The sequence below is a fragment of the Oryctolagus cuniculus genome, chromosome 12 (assembly GCF_051225735.1).
Source record: "Oryctolagus cuniculus isolate XC-2025 breed Fujian yellow rabbit chromosome 12, ASM5122573v1, whole genome shotgun sequence".
NCBI classification, from domain to species: domain Eukaryota; kingdom Metazoa; phylum Chordata; class Mammalia; order Lagomorpha; family Leporidae; genus Oryctolagus; species Oryctolagus cuniculus.
The window spans coordinates 114,191,973-114,208,613 of record NC_142878.1 but is presented as its reverse complement, the minus strand read 5'-3'; the positions used below and the strand labels follow the sequence as shown (position 1 = coordinate 114,208,613).

At 43.4% G+C, this 16,641-nt stretch overlaps 1 pseudogene; it reads left to right on the top strand.

Annotated features, from left to right (window-relative positions):
• The window catches only part of LOC100348047 (UPF0561 protein C2orf68 homolog pseudogene), a 48,349-nt pseudogene extending 32,520 nt beyond the window's left edge, over positions 1-15,829 (top strand).
• The last annotated feature ends 812 nt before the right edge of the window (positions 15,830-16,641 follow it).

The following is a 16,641-nucleotide window of genomic DNA, read 5'->3' as shown; positions in this document are numbered from 1 at the left end:
ACAAAGCCAAACATGGACAGGAGTGCACCTTAAGTGAATCATGAGTATCTGACTATGCAGTCAATACAAACCAAACTGAAAACAATGTTGCTCCCTCATGTATCTCTCCTATTAATTTGGCTTTGTTGTAAAGAACTCTCAGAGAAGCATCTTATTTCTTTGGTCAAGAGGTCCCCAACATACACAGCTGTATGGTAAAATCGCCAGTGTGAGAATATGCTTTCTCATAGGATTAATAAGGATGGGAAGCTAGAAATCCCGGGAGATATGTTAGTGCTTTTCACAACTATGACTAGCCCCTGCCTGGATCATGCAAGTCAGATCAAGGTTGTGTTGTTTATGTGACTTTGATATCCCCAAGGTTTTCCAGACCTCACACATTTCATGTAACCAGATGCATTGATAACTGTTCGTCATCATCTACCAGGCTGCGAGGGTCAACTAACTTACTTAAGTGACATTCTCATGGGCCTCCGTCAACAGTCCCTAGTTAATCACCCCATGAATCCACTTGGTGTTTGTGACTGAATGCTTAGCATCTGACATCAGCCCTTTATATTACCTGCAGCGTACAATCCATGTGTGGGAAAGTATTAATTGTGTACACGTCTCCTATCCCTTGGTTGAGAGGTATCACAAAAGTCACCCAGGAAACTATTCTACCAAAAAAAACAAAAACAAAAACAAAAACAAAAACAAACAAACAAAAAAAAAAACCAAAAACCTGATAGGGTTTAAATAGCACTGTGGTTTCAAAGTGTCCATTAAAAGTTCATGGTTTGGGCCGGCGCTGCGCTTAATAGCCTAATCCTCCGCCTGCGGCACCGGCACACCAGGATCTAGTCCCAGTTGGGGCACCGGATTCTGTCCCAGTTGCTCCTCTTCCAGTCCAGCTCTCTGCTGTGGCCCAGGAAGGCAGTGGAGGATGGCCCAGGTCCTTGGGCCCTGCACCCGCATGGGAGACCAGGAGGAAGCACCTGGCTCCTGGCTTCGGATCAGCGTGCTGTGCCAGCTGCAGTGGCCATTGGAGGGTGAACCAACAGCAAAAGGAAGAGCTTTCTCTCTGTCTCTCTCACTGTCCACTCTGCCTGTCCAAAAAAAAAAAAAAGAGTTGCCAACTTACACAACTTACACTGTCTTGAAAACAGCTGAAATGGTGGACTTACATTCTGGGAAAAAGAAAAAAAGTTCATGGTTTGGAACTTTAATTATTCAATGGGACAGTTTTTGGACATGGCGCCTAATAGGAAGTGTGTCAGTTATAGAACTGGAGCCTCGATAAATGAATTAAGGTCTTTTCCCCAAGAGGGAACTCTTGTTCTTACAGAACTAAATTTGCAAGTGTGAGCCAGGCATGACGAGCCTGCTTCACACCAGCAGAAGTCAATTCATCCAGAAGTCGTTAAAGATATTTGAGAAGCATCACCAGCAACAGCAGACACGCAACTGTTGTGTTGGTTATTTGCTCGAGTGGTACTATATTTATTTCCTGTGTGCTCTATTCAAAATTTCTCTTTTTTAAAAGATTTATTTATTTATTTGAAATTCAGAGTTACATGGGGTGGGGGGGAGAGATAGAGAGAGGTCTTCCAACCACTGGTTCACTCCCCAATTGGTCACAATGGCTAGAACTGCACTGATCCAAAGCCAGGAGCCAGAAGCTTCTTCCTGGTCTCCCACATGGGTGCAAGGGCCCAAGGACTTGGGCCATCTTCTACTGCTATCCCAGGCCATAGCAGAGAGCTGAATCAGAAGAGGAGCAGCCAGATCTTGAATTGGTGCCCTTAAGGGATGTCGGTGCTTCAGGCCAGGACATTAGCCCACTGCGTCACTGTGCCGGCCCCTCCAAAATCTCTTTACACTCTGTTGATTGAACCAGTTGTAGAAGTGTCTCATTTTAATTAAATTTGAGCTTAGAAAACTAATTTGATGACAATGCAATTTCTGTCTGCCAAGTATATTTTCATAAATTTCTTAGAAAGATAAGCTTAAATTCTCTCCTCTGTTTCAAACATAATATTCTTATTTGACTTTAATGTCAACCACTGCTATAGCAGCAGTGTCCAAATCATATTCATAAACAAGGAAAACAGAAAGATGCTGAAATGATGGGCTTGTTGTGATGTAATCTGCTTTAAAAAGCATTCTTGGCTGGCGCCATGGCTCAATAGGCTAATCCTCCGCCTGCAGCGCTGGCACACCTGGTTCTAATCCTGGTCAGAGTGCTGGATTCTGTCCCGGTTGCTCCTCTTCCAGGCCAGCTCTATACTGTGGTCCGGGAGTGCAGAGGAGGATGGCCCAAGTCCTTGGGCCCTGCACTCACATGGGAGACCAGGAGAAGCACCTGGCTCCTGGCTTTGGATCAGTGCAGCGGCCATTGGAGGGTGAACCAACAGCAAAGGAAGACCTTTCTCTCTGTCTCTCTCACTGTCCACTCTGCCTGTCCAAAAAAAAAGCATTCTTAAAATCAAGCCTATTCCTTTGTACTTTGACAAGATTATGTTAAGAATTACTACATCTATATTCTTTTCTGGATTCAAGATGGTATTCAGAGTGCATTAAAATTTATAAATCTCAGGCACAATTTTAGAGTTTGAAAGAACCTCAGGGTTTTCTATTATCAGTTCATCAGCATCTTAGGGACAAATTACAAAGCTTCAGAGAAATGGCTGTGACTTGCTCAGGGTTCCCCAGCAGTAATGGAAGCATGGCAGGGACAAGGCTAGAACAAGGTCTTGTGGGTGTTTTGGGTTTTTTTTTAATGTATTTTTTGAGAGGCAGAGAAAACAAGCTCCTGTCTGCTAATCCAATTCCTCAAATGCCAGAAATTACCAGGTCTTGGCCAGGCTGAAACTGAGAGCCAAGAACTCCATCCAGGTCTTGACTGTGGGTAGCAGGAACCTAACTACTTGACCCATGACCTGCTGCCTCTAAGGGTGCACATTAGCAGGAAGCTAGAATCTGAAGCTGTGCCTGGACTTGAACCCAGATGTTCCAATATGAAATATGGGCATCCCAACCACTGTGTTAACCAGTAGGCCTGTCCTGGACCAAGGCTTGCTAGTTCCAAACTCTGTTTGCTCCATCTCCAGTGTCTGGATTGCAGTCACAGCCTTCTATGCCATTGCTCTCTGCTCCAGTTTCTTCCTACCTCTGTAAATCCTTTATAAATGCTACCAGCCAGCTCTTCCATGTGTTTTCATCAAGGTATTCTCTGGTTGAGAAACCTAAAAGGATGGTGCAGATTTGCAGCATTACAAATTTTCTATATCAAGTCCAAGTTGGCTATTTTTTGTCCCTGGTTTTGAGTCCTTCTTTGCTAAAACAAGTTCCTTTACCTCTGTGAGCCTCAGGCTTCTCACCCACAGAGTGAAGATAATGATGCCTGCACCTTGGGGGTGATCTGAGGATGGAGTGAGGGGCTGTGTGGATGATGATGGAAAACTCACCTCATGCCTGCTTCCAATAGCACACACTGGCTCTGCTCATTTCTCTCTTGGGTTCCAGATAAATACAAATTGGAATTATTCATCTGAAACAAAACAAAAACAAAATGTCAAACATGTACCTGCAATGGCTTCTCCACCAAGGAAACACCCAGAAGGGGGAATCCAATGCTCCTACTTCCTCAGGAGCATCTGGGACATTTCCCATTTCTACATATCCAGAGATCCCTAGTATCTCTTTCAGTAGCATTCATGGTTCAGGGCATCATATGGCTCATGTGCAAATGTAAAACAGTGCTTCTTGGAATCATTTGTCATCCCTAAGTTATATGCCAACCAGCCCTGTTACAATGAATCTTTGTTGAAGAAGGCAAGCAGATAATGGTTCCTATGCTCAAATTTTGTGACATTCATACCCAGAATGTTGAGAGGAACCATCACCAGGAAAATTCAATGGCTGTCAGCTGTGTCAACTGGGGTGAGGTCTTTCACTTCCCTGCCCCTAAGTTCTCTCACATGTTCTATGAAGGGAGGGGGTGCCCTCTTGATCAGACTGTTCAGTCCTGTTGCTCTATTCAAGGTTCACCAGGAAGAGCAATTTCCTTTACAAACTCTAGCTGTTCAGATGTTAAATCTACTCAGAAATTCCCATATAGACACATCGAGAATGAGGCTGAGCCAAATGTATGGGCGGTTGGTGGTTCAGGCCAGTTATATAAAATTAATGTTCATACTATGAGCACACAGAAAATAAAACTCCAAGATTAAGGCAGGATTTTGGCATTCATAGCCATAACCCTAGATAAGCAAAGACAGGCAGGAGGAGGAAGAAGGGTTAGGAAGGGGAGAACAGGTTCACAAGGGAGCCAAGGAAAGGATTTTACTAGGGAGCAGGAAAATGATGAGGCTGGAAAGGTGAATAGCCAAAGACAAACAGTCCCATAGGGTCAAGCAGAAAGTGTAAAACTCTAGAGTGAGAGAGCAGTTTCCTAAAGCCTGAGCCCTTGTGGTTCAGGCTATCCAGCAGCTCATGTGCAAATATGACACACACCCTTTCTTGGGATCATTTTTCCTCCCAGTGTATATGCCAACTGACTCTGGTGTGATGAACTTTTGGTGAAGGAAGAAAGAAGACAATGGTTCACATTTTATAAGATGAGAAAAAAAATGTTGTGAGGATCTGACCATCTAGAGAACACCATGCCTGCCTGCCAGCTGTGTCACTTGTGGCCATGGCTTTCACCACCCTGACCTGTAGTTCCCTCAAATGTTGCATGAAGCAGGTACATGATCTGGATTCACCTTGACTGTTCATTGTTCCAGAGAAATAGTTTCAGAAGAAGCTTGTAATGACACATTGTTCTGCATGAGGAAGGGATTCGGGCTGGCCATTGGGAACCCCTGAAATTGGCACTCTAGCTACCCCCCAAAGCATTTTAAAAAAGTGTGATGTATGAAGAACCCCAGGACCAGTGCACATTCATGCATAGTGGCCATGTGTTTATTGTTAGAAGGAAAGTTGGAGAATCCAGATGACTGAGAACAAAAACAAAAGATCAAGGTAACTCTGGGAAATACCTGTTGCTCTGAAGGTGTTTCCTGAATGTAGAGAGGGAACAAAGTTTAATGCCACCATGAAAACCAACTACACCACGACCCTCCTCAGCTCCTGCTCTATTTGAGAGGATGGTGAATCGAGGATGGTTTTATAGTTGTCCATACTTTCCTTTTATTTCTTATTACAATTAAAAGAGAAATACATAAACATAATTAGAAATAAGCATGTTCGTGCACAGAAGTTATAATAATGTTATTTTTGACCAAGAAAAAAAAAAGGGTTGGACTGAGGCGTATAGGAACATTGTCTTTGTGTGCTATTGCAGGTGGCATCAACTCAGGCTAAGTGGCTATGTATTTTAGAATGTTATACATAATATACATTTGAGACTTTTTACATATTTGGGGCATGCATCCTTACTGGTGCATTAACTTTCAGGCCCAATTCAAACCCCATATTGTCTTCTTGACCCAGTAATTTTCCTCAATAATGTTCTTCTTTGTCTCCTATATTAATCTTGCCAAGGTAAGTATTGGTAATAAGAACAAAAGTATCCTAAACATGTACAAATAGGAAAATGAGAAGGGAATCAAAAGTGTTCACTACAAAATCCAAGGAAATGAAGAAAATGCTGTGTGGGTTGAAATGAGATAAAAATAGTCTAAGAGAGAACAAAAAGCAAATGTAAAATTTCAGAAGTAATGTCATAATTATTCCAATATAAATAGTGTCAACACTCTAATGAAAAAGCAGATATCAGAATGCTTTAAAACTAAATCCAACCGTATACCGTCTACATAAAATCACTGTAGATTCAATAGAAAGGAGGTTCAAAGTGATGGACAGAAAAGGAAATGTAGAATTGTATCATAGGTAAAAAATCCAACTGGTGTGGTTATACTACCATCAGACAATTATATGAGAGACAAAAATCATTGCAGGAGACAAAAAGGACATTACATATTGATACAAATTACTGTGTTAAGAACATATAACACGGAGGGGCCAGTGCTGTGGTGTAGTGGGTTAATCTTTCCACCTGCAGCACTGGCATCCCATCTGGTTGCCGGTTCTGGTCCTGGCTGCTCCACCGCCAATCTAGCTCCTTTCTCAGGCCTGGGAAAGCACTGGAAGATGGCCCAAGTCCTTGGGCCCCTGCACCCATGTGGGAGACCTGGAGGAAGCTCCTGGCTCCTGGCTTCAGATTGGCGCAGCTCTGGCCATTGCAGCCATTTGGGGAGTGAACCAATGGAAGGAAGACCTTTCTTTCCTGATTCTCCTTCTCACTGTCTGTAACTCTGCCTCTCAAATAAAATAAATAAAATGTTTTTTAAAAGAACATACAATATGGAATAGGCATTTGGCCTATTGGTTAAGATTCCAACCAGTTAGGATGCCTAAGTGCCATATGCATATACTTGGTTTCTAGTCACAGTTATGGCTACTGGTACCTGTTCTGCTAATGTAGATCACAGAGAGAAGTATGTGATGGCACAGGAACCTGGGTCCTGGCCACCAATGTGGGATATAGCTATAGAGTTTCAAGCTTCTGGCTTTCGGCAAACCTGGACCTGACCGTATTGAGTATGTGGGAAGTAAACAATCACATTGCTTTGCTCCCCATCCAGCTCACTGCTGTGCAAATAGGAAGCAGAAGATATTCGTTCAAATACCTGGGGTTTTGCCACCATTTTGAAGACCCTGATTGAGTTCTGTACTCTTGGCTTTGGCCTGATTATTCCCAGGCTACTGTGCTGATTTGGTGATTAAATCAGAAAGTCAAAGATATCTCTCTCTTTCCCTCCCTACCCCCCCTCCATCTTTGCCTTTAAATAAGTACATCTTTTTAAAAATCACCAGAATCAAACTTGATTCTTTGACAAATGAACACATATTACAAACACTTAGATTACAAAGGAGAGACTCAGAATCTTAACTCACAAATGAAACATAGACTGTTACCAACGAATTCACAGAAACAGAATTTTTTTTTTATCTTTTATTTAATGAATATAAATTTCCAAAGTACGACTCATGGGTTACAATGGCTTCCCCCCACCATACCGTCCCTCCCACCCACAACCCTCCCCTTTCCCACTCCCTCTCCCCTTCCATTCACATCAAGATTCATTTTCGATTATCTTAATATACAGAAGATCAGCTTAGTATACCTTAAGTAAGGATTTCAACAGTTTGCTCCCACACAGAAACATAAAGTGAAAAATAATAGATGATTTTTTTTAAATGATGATGAAATCAGATCAGACCTCTTGTCATGTTTAATCCCAGTGAGAGTCAAGTTGTGAATTGATAATTTCTTTTCTTTTTTTTTTTTTTTTACAGAAGATCAGTTTAGTGTACATTAAGTAAAGATTTCAATTGTTTGCACCCCCATAGAAACACAAAGTGAAATATACTGTTTGAGTACTCGTTATAGCATTAAGCCTCAGTGTACAGCACATTAAGGACAGAGATCCTACATGAGGAGTAAGTGCACAGTGACTCCTGTTGTTGACTTTACAAATTGACACTCCTGTTTATGGCATCAGTAATCTCCCTATGCACCAGTCATGAGTTTCCAAGGCTATGGAAGCCCCTTGAGTTCTTCGACTCTTATCTTGTTTAGACATGGTCATAGTCAAAGTGGAGGTTCTCTCCTCCCTTCAGAGAAAGGCACCTCCCTCTTTGAAGACCTGTTCTTTCCACTGGGATCTCACTCACAGAGATCTTTTTGCCAGAGTGTCTTGGCTTTCCATGCCTGAAATACTCTCATGGGCTTTTCAGCCAGATCCGAGTGCCTTTAGGGCTGATTCTGAGGCCAGAGTGCTATTTAGGACATCCGCCATTCTATGAGTCTGCTGAGTATCTTGCTTGCCATGTTGGATCACTCTCCCCTTTATTTATTCTATCGGTTAGTGTTAGCAGGTACTAGACTTGTTTATGTGCTCCCTTTGACTCTTAGTCCTTTCATTATGATCAATTGTGAACTGAAATTGATCACTTGGAATAGTGAGATGGCATTGGCACATGCCACCTTGATGGGATTGAATTGGAATCCCCTGATATGTTTCCAACTCTACCAATTGGGGCAAGTCAGCCCGAGCATGCCCCAAATTATACATCTCTTCCCTCTCTTATTCCCACTCTTATGTTTAACAGGGATCACATTTCAGTTAATTTTCAACACTTAAGAATAACTGTGTGATAATTGCAGAATTAAACCAGTCATATTAAGTAGAACAGACAAAAAAAATACTAGGAGTGATAATGTATTAAGTTGTCCATTAGCAGTCAGGGCTATCCTGATCAAGTCACCATTTCTCATAGTGTCCATTTCACTTCAGGAGGTTTCCTTTTTGGTGTTCAGTCAGTTGTCACCGATCAGGGAGAACATATGGTATTTGTCCCTTTGGGACTGGCTTATTTCACTCAGCATGATGTGTTCCAGATTCCTCCATTTTGTTGCAAATGACTGGATTTCGTTGTTTCTTACTGCAGTATAGTATTCTAAAGAATACATATCCCATAATTTCTTTATCCAGTCTACCGTTGATGGGCATTTAGGTTGGTTCCAGGTCTTGGCTATTGTGAATTGTGCTGCAATAAACATTAGGGTGCAGACCGCTTTTTTGTTTATCAATTTAAACTCCTTTGGGTAAATTCCAAGGAGTGGGATGGCTGGGTCGAATGGTAGGGTTATATTCAGGTTTCTGAGGAATCTCCAGACTGATTTCCATAGTGGCTTGACCAGTTTGCATTCCCACCAACAGTGGGTTAGTGTCCCTTTTTCCCCACATCCTCGCCAGCATCTGTTGTTGGTAGATTTCTGTATGTGAGCCATTCTAACTGGGGTGAGGTGAAACCTCATTGTGCTTTTGATTTGCATTTCCCTGATTGCTAGTGACCTTGAACATTTTTTCCTGTGCCTGTTGGCCATTTGGATTTCCTCTTTTGAAAAATGTCTATTGAAGTCCTTGGCCCATCTCTTAAGTGGGTTGTTGGTTTTGTTGTTGTGGAGTTTCTTGATCTCTTTGTAGATTCTGGTTATTAACCCTTTATCTGTTGCATAGTTTGCAAATATTTTTTCCCATTCTGTCGATTGTCTCTTCACTCTCCTGACTGTTTCTTTTGCAGTACAGAAACTTCTCAATTTGATGCAATCCCAATAGTTGATTTTGGCTTTGACTGTCTGTGCCTCCCGGGTGTTTTCCAGAAATTCTTTGCCTGTGCCAATATCTTGAAGGGTTTCTCCAATGTTCTCTAATAACTTAATGGTGTCAGGACGTAGATTTAGGTCTTTAATCCACATTGAGTGGATTTTTGTGTGAGGCTAAGGTAGGGGTCTTGCTTCATGCTTCTGCACGTGGAAATCCAATTATCCCAGCACCATTTATTGAATAGACTGTCCTTGCTCCAGGAATTAGTTTTAGATCCTTGATCAAATATAAGTTGGCTGTAGATGTTTGGATTGATTTCTGGTGTTTCAATTCTGTTCCATTGGTCTATCCATCTGTTTCTGTACCAGTACCATGCTGTTTTGATTACAACTGCCCTGTAGTATGTCCTGAAATCTGGTATTGTGATGCCTCCAGCTTTGTTTTTGTTGTACAAGATTGCTTTAGCTATTCGAGGTCTCTTGTGCCTCCATATGAATTTCAGCATCATTTTTTCTAGATCTGAGAAGAAGGTCTTTGGTATCTTGATTGGTATTGCATTGAATCTATAAATTGCTTTTGGGAGAATGGACATTTTGATGATGTTGATTCTTCCAATCCATGAGCATGGAAGATTTTTCCATTTTTTGGTATCCTCTTCTATTTCTTTCTTTAAGGTTTTGTAATTCTCATCGTAGAGATCTTTAACATCCTTGGTTAAGTTTATTCCAAGGTATTTGATTGTTTTTGTAGCTATTGTGAATGGGATTGATCTTAGCAGTTCTTTCTCAGTCATGGCATTGCTTGTGTATACAAAGGCTGTTGATTTTTGTGCATTGATTTTATATCCTGCCACTTTGCCAAACTCCTCTATGAGTTCCAATAGTCTCTTAGTAGAGTTCTTTGGATCCTCTAAGTACAGAATCATATCGTCTGCAAAAAGGGATAGTTTGACTTCTTCCTTCTTGATTTGTATTCCTTTGATTTCTTTTTCTTGTCTGATGGCTCTGGCTAAAACTTCCAGAACTATGTTAAATAGCAGTGGTGAGAGTGGGCATCCCTGCCTGGTGCCAGATTTCAGTGGAAATGCTTCCAACTTATCCCCATTCAATAGGATGCTGGCTGTGGGTTTTTTATAAATTGCTTTGATTATATTGAGGAATGTTCCTTCTATACCCAATTTGCTTAGAGTTTTCATCATGAAAGGGTGTTGAATTTTATCAAATGCTTTCTCTGCATCAATTGAGATAATCATATGGTTTTTCTTCTGCAGTCTGTTAATGTGGTGAATCACATTGATTGATTTGCGAATGTTGAACAATCCCTGCATGCCAGGGATGAATCCCACTTGGTCTGGGTGGATGATTTTCCTGATGTATTTTTGTACTCTATTGGCCAGAATTTTATTGAGGATTTTTGTGTCTATGTTCATCAGGGATATTGGTCTGTAATTTTCTTTCAGTGCTGCATTTTCTCTGGCTTAGGGATTAAGGTGATGCTGGCTTCATAGAAAGAATTTGGGAGGATTCCCTCTTTTTCGATTGTTCTGAATAGTTTGAGAAGAAATGGGATTAGTTCTTCTTTAAATGTCTGGTAGAATTCAGCAGTGAATCCATCTGGTCCTGGGCTTTTCTTTGTTGGGAGGGCCTTTATTACTGTTTCAATTTCTAGAAACAGAATTATAAGAGAAGTCTATGGAGAAGGAACTCCAAAAAACCAGATAATGAATATAGGGAAAAATTCCCTGCAAACATGAACACCATCGAAATTCTTTACAGAATAATTATTAATCATCATAGACATAGTACAAAAACGATGGTTAAGAACAATGCCATGGCATTCATGTTTTATGTGTAGTATACCAGAGTTAAAACACAAATTTAACTGGTTGTGATCTCTGAGTTTTGTGTTGTAGAAGCAATCAAACCTTCCTATCATGGAGGATAGAACAGAAAAAGAGGTGTTGGTAGGAGAGGGGCTACATCTTGGCCTCCCAGTGCAACCTGTAGTTCTCAGCACAGAGAAGCTATTGTAGAATTGGTCAGCTGCAGCCACCACACTCAGTCAGCAACTGAAAAAAGAATCTTAGGAATGGGAAAGATATGCCCATTTCTCATTTACTATTATGAAGTTAAATACTTCTCTAACTCCAGTTTCAATAACTGAAGATAAACCTCAGTTGCCAAAAGTGGGCAATTCTGTAGTCAGATGTTCCTATGTGTTTCTTTGTGCTTATTGTTGCTGGTGCTGCAGTTGGATATCTATGGCCTTCTCATCTCACATCAGTCAGCAGATCAACTATTCATTGTAAAGGTAGCAGCGGGGTGCTCCTTGAGTAACTATCTTGTGAGAATGCAGTAAGTGAAATACCAACAGAAAGATAGGAAAATTACGGGTTCTGGGATATAGAAGTGTCCTTTTTTCTTAAATAACTACAAGATACCAGGTTCTGGTGTCGGAGCAGACCACCACATTTTCTTTTTTCTTTTCTTTCTTTCTTTCTTTCTCTTTCTTTCTTTCTTTCTTTCTTTCTTTCTTTCTTTCTTTCTTTCTTTCTTTCTTTTTGACAGAGTGGACAGTGAGAGAGAGAGAGACAGAGAGAAAGGTCTTCCTTTTGCTGTTGGTTCACCCTCCAATGGCCACTGCGGCCGGCACGCTGTGCTGATCCGAAGGCAGGAGCCAGGTGCTTATCTTGGTCTCCCATGGGGTGCAGGGCCCAAGGACTTGGGCCATCCTCCACTGCACTCCCGGGCCACAGCGGAGAGCTGGCCTGGAAGAGGGGCAACTGGGACAGAATTCGGCACCCCAACTGGGACTAGAACCCGGTGTGCCAGTGCCGCAAGGTGGAGGATTAGCCTAGTGAGCCACGGCACCGGCCAGACCACCACATTTTCAACCTGTCAGCAACAGTTTCCAACTATGGCATTTCTATAGTGATCAGTGAGGTAACGTCTTTCAACTCTTTCTACTCAGAAAGATGGCATTCTCAGCTCATCAGAGACCAGGACCACTTTCTTGATGTATAGAATGTTCTAGGTATTGGAAGCCAGATCAGACCTCAATAGAGAGATAACCTGGTCAGAGACAATGACCACTTCCTGAAATGTATGTAAGGAAGCCATTTCTCAATTCACCAGAAACCAGACCCCTGAAGAAAACATATGCAAACATGAAACAAAACAACAAAGCAGGCCCCAACATAGGCGATTGATCAATCAACAGGCAATTGCTAAATAAGCTGTGTTGTCCACAACCTTACTGGAACACTCCCTTGGATCCCCTCCTCAGTGAAACTTTACTTCTCCTTTTTCTCACACTCATTATCCAACCTGAAGTAAAAAACTGACTCAAACTCCTGCAACAATTTGATTCTGTAATTCTTAATTGTGATTTCAAATAAATTATTTTCCTAGGACATGCTGACAAATATGGAAACAATTATGGTTGAAATAATTTGTCAAAATTGCTGAGGGCTGTTCAGAGAAGAAACAGCCAAGTAATGTTTAAGACATAGGGTTCTAGGCTGGCACTGCGGCTCGTTTGGCTAATCCTCCACCTGCAGTGCCGGCACCCCGGGGTTCTAGTACCAGAGGGGCCATTGGATTCTGTCCCAGTTGCTCCTCTTCCAGGCCAGCTCTCTGCTGTGGCCCAGGAAGGCAGTGGAGGATGGCCCAAGTGCTTGGGCCCTGCACCCGCATGGGAGACCAGGACGAAGCACCTGGCTCCTGGCTTCAGATAGGTGTAGTGGCCATTTGGGGAGTGAACCAATGGAAGGAAGACCTTTTTCTCTGTCTCTCTGTCTCTCTGTCTCTCTGTCTCTCTCTCTCACTGTCTAACTCTGCCTGTCAAAAAAAAAAAAAAAAAAAGAAATCATCAAAAAACAAAAAAAAAAAAACCATAGGGTTCTGTTGTAAGAGTGACCATATCATTTACCAAGAACCCCAGTATTGAAGACTATCACAACAGGCTAAATATACCAACAGATATATTTGAGGAAGCCATGAACATTCACTCTATAGTGCAGTCATGGAGCAGCATTTGATAGCAGACTAATACATTTGTGAATCTGTAATTTCTAGAGGAATAAGGACCCTCATGTGATATCTTTTTTTTTTTTTTTTTTTGACAGGAAGAGTGGACAGTAAGAGAGAGAGACAGAGAGAAAGGTCTTCCTTTTGCCGTTGGTTCACCCTCCAATGGCCGCCGTGGCCGCTGCAGCCGGCACACCTGGCTGATCCGATGGCAGGAGCCAGGTACTTATCCTGGTCTCCCATGGGGTGCAAGGCCCAAGCACTTGGGCCATCCTCCACTGCACTCCCTGGCCACAGCAGAGAGCTGGCCTGGAAGAGGGGCAACCGGGACAGAATCCGGTGTCCCGACTGGGACTAGAACCCGGTGTGCCAGCGCCACAAGGCAGAGGATTAGTCTAGTGAGCTGCAGCGCCAGCTTATCTTTTTCATATTCATTAAGATACTCCAAGATATTTTGCTTCTCCTTATCATACAGAAGCAAGATGTCAAATAGAATACATAAACTTATGTTCAGTAATTACTGTTTCAGTACTTTATCTGGCTTAGAAAGGATCTAGACTCTACTCTAGAGAGAAATAATATTAAAGAAAGCTAGCCATTGTTTTCAGTAATTTCCTAGTAACTTTTTATAACATGTATGTATGAGGAGACAGAGCTACTATTATTAAGCGTATGATACTACTATTTTACTTACCAAACATTTAAATAATCACAAGCATTTGAAAGCAATTTGTTTCCTTTATTTATTTCTTGGAGGTTTAGAAATATATATCTATATATTTTTTCATACATTAAACACAACCATTCACATGCTAACCAAGACTAGGAATACAGGGTTACCACATGCTCACAGCACCTTCAATAATGGTCAGCTTGTAGCCTACAAAAACACTCTACAAGCTCTAGTTTTTCAGAACTAAAGGAAGAAGAACCAAGTGGCTTTTACCAGGTATCACGGGATAACCATTTATGCCTGCCTTACCAGTGAGGTAGCCTGCTGTCTGTGACTCAGAAATGAACAAATCATGTTTCTGATCTTTGAAACAGGATTTCATTCACTTATGGAATAAAGCAGGAAGGCCACACAGCCATCTCAACCCAGCAAGTGCCAGAAAAACACCATCTCTGTGCTGGGCCATGACATTAAGACAGAAGAGTTTCCAGAAACTGAGGCCAAAGAACTAATACTTAAAACCACTGGGGAAGTGACATTTCTAGGCTCATGCTCTATAAATGAAAATGCTACCCAAAGGTCTCTGACACACGACAGAGCAGAGCCACCATGCAGCAGAAGGCAGTGATGTTAGACACAGAAGCTGTACGGGTGGGCCAGGATCATTCAAACACCAAAGAAATATACTCAAGCTGCTCCACACTGTTGACTCCTCCACGGTTTCCACCATCCAAACCTGTAGCTTTGCTGTCACAGGAGCCATGGTCACTAAGAAAGAAGGGCTGACTGTATGAAGGAGGCAGCCCCAGCAGATGGCTCTGCTGTTGAGGCTAAGCACTGCCAATGCAGAAGCCAATGCAGCATGGCCTAGCTCCCTGCAACAGTAAATTTCCATGGCATTGTTTGCTGTGCCGCTGTCCTGCTACCTTGTTGCCTGCATGCAGGGGTCGAGGCTGCTTCCAGGAACATGAAGGGAAGTTCACACTGTCAAGTAAACCCATCGGCTCTACTCCAGGCTGCTTAGTGAAACAACAGTAACACACATTCATCTCCACTGCTGCCGTTCCTAACCAAAAATAGGCCTGAATTATAACAGGCATTCAAAGGAACCTGCAAAGCAATAACCTGGAGGAACAAATAGCTAGAATAGTTGGACTCCTAGAAAGCAAAGCAGACCAGAGAGAAGCATGAATTTATCACTGACCCAGGTCCAAATCACCAAGAAGCCAGACAGAGATGGAACATCACCCAGAAACTCTCCCTCCACACCCTATTTTTTACAACACATGGTTTAACTTCTATCCACAGCAATGGACTGAGATATGTTAATTCAAATTGTGATGTTTATAAAAAGCAAAGGAAACCCGAACGGAAGCTGAGCGCGGGCTGGCTCGGGCCTCCACCGGCGGGAGGGCGGCCGTTGGGGCCGTTGAGGTGGCGGCGACTCTGCGCCCAGGGCTCCAGATGGAGGCGGCCCGGGATCCCGGGCCCAGGCTCTGCTGCAAGCCTGGCGGGCGGCTGGACATGAGCCACGGCTTCGTGCACACATCCGACGGAACCAGATCGCCCGGTACCTCCCCACCCCGCGCCACCACCACCCTTGGCCTGGCCCGGCCTGCTGTCCCTGACTCCCGCTCGGCTCCCCGCAGGGACGACTACGACAAGAAGGTGAAGCAGGCGGCCAAGGAGAAGATGGCTCTACCCGCCCAGGCAACCCAGACTTGGAGGAGTCCAGTGAAAGCAGCAGTAGTGGTGGCTCTGAACTAGAGCCTTCTGGCCATCAGCTCTTCTGCTTAGAATACGAGGCGGACAGTGGCGAGGTCACATCAGTTATTGTGTATCAGGACGATGACCCAGGAAGGGTGAGCGAGGAGGTGTCTGCCCACACGCCTCTGGATCCGCCCATGCGAGAGGCTCTCAAGTTGCGTATCCAAGAGGAGATTGCAAAGCACCAGAACCGTCACTGACCAACTTGAAAGCATTCTTTGCAGGCTGGATTCACTGCCCGTGGAAGAATTCTGCCCAGGGAGCTCAGCCGTAGCCTGAGGGCACCTGCACCACTGTTTGATCTTGACACTGCCAGAGCTGCTGCATCCCCAGGGTCATTCCAAGACTCCACCTGGCCCATGTCCCCCACAACTGTTTACTGGTTGGCCTGTTGACCAGCCTCATATTCTGGAATTCTCTGAGAATTCGGTGTGGCTGACTTGGTGTTCTGGGAGCACAGGCTTGAGGGCGAACCAGGGTCCATGAAGCCTTTCGCCATCATGCTGCGTTCTCAGAGGTCACATGCCTGGCTGCTTCGTGTCCCACCCAGCTCCGTGAGCGCTGTTATGTCATAGTTCCTTTCCTTCGTGTTGTGCTCACTTCACTTCCACCCGTGTTTCCCTGGACTTTTTTTTCTTTTTTTTTCTTAGCTTTATTCTTTGTTTTTCCTTTTCTTCATCTCTCTGCCTCAGGTCGAATCTCTCAGTTCTCTCCCCACCCCCTCAACAGGACTGTGCACCTGCAGCTGCTCAGGACCTTGGAGTGGGGGGACTGTGAGGCTCTGCCTTTCCAACAAGTTCTCCAAGTAATTCTGACGCCAGAATAAAGTGGGAGACCTTTATTTCTGAGGCCCACTCACAAGCACGTCTCCCTCCCCTCCCATGCTTTCGTGAGCTGCTTGCATGCGCCACACCACTGTCAGACAGCAGACCTAGGAAGAAGATCCTGGTGCTAAACTGCAAGGATTTCTTGCAGCAAAACCTGCCTGGAGCTGCAGAATTCCAGCTGCAAA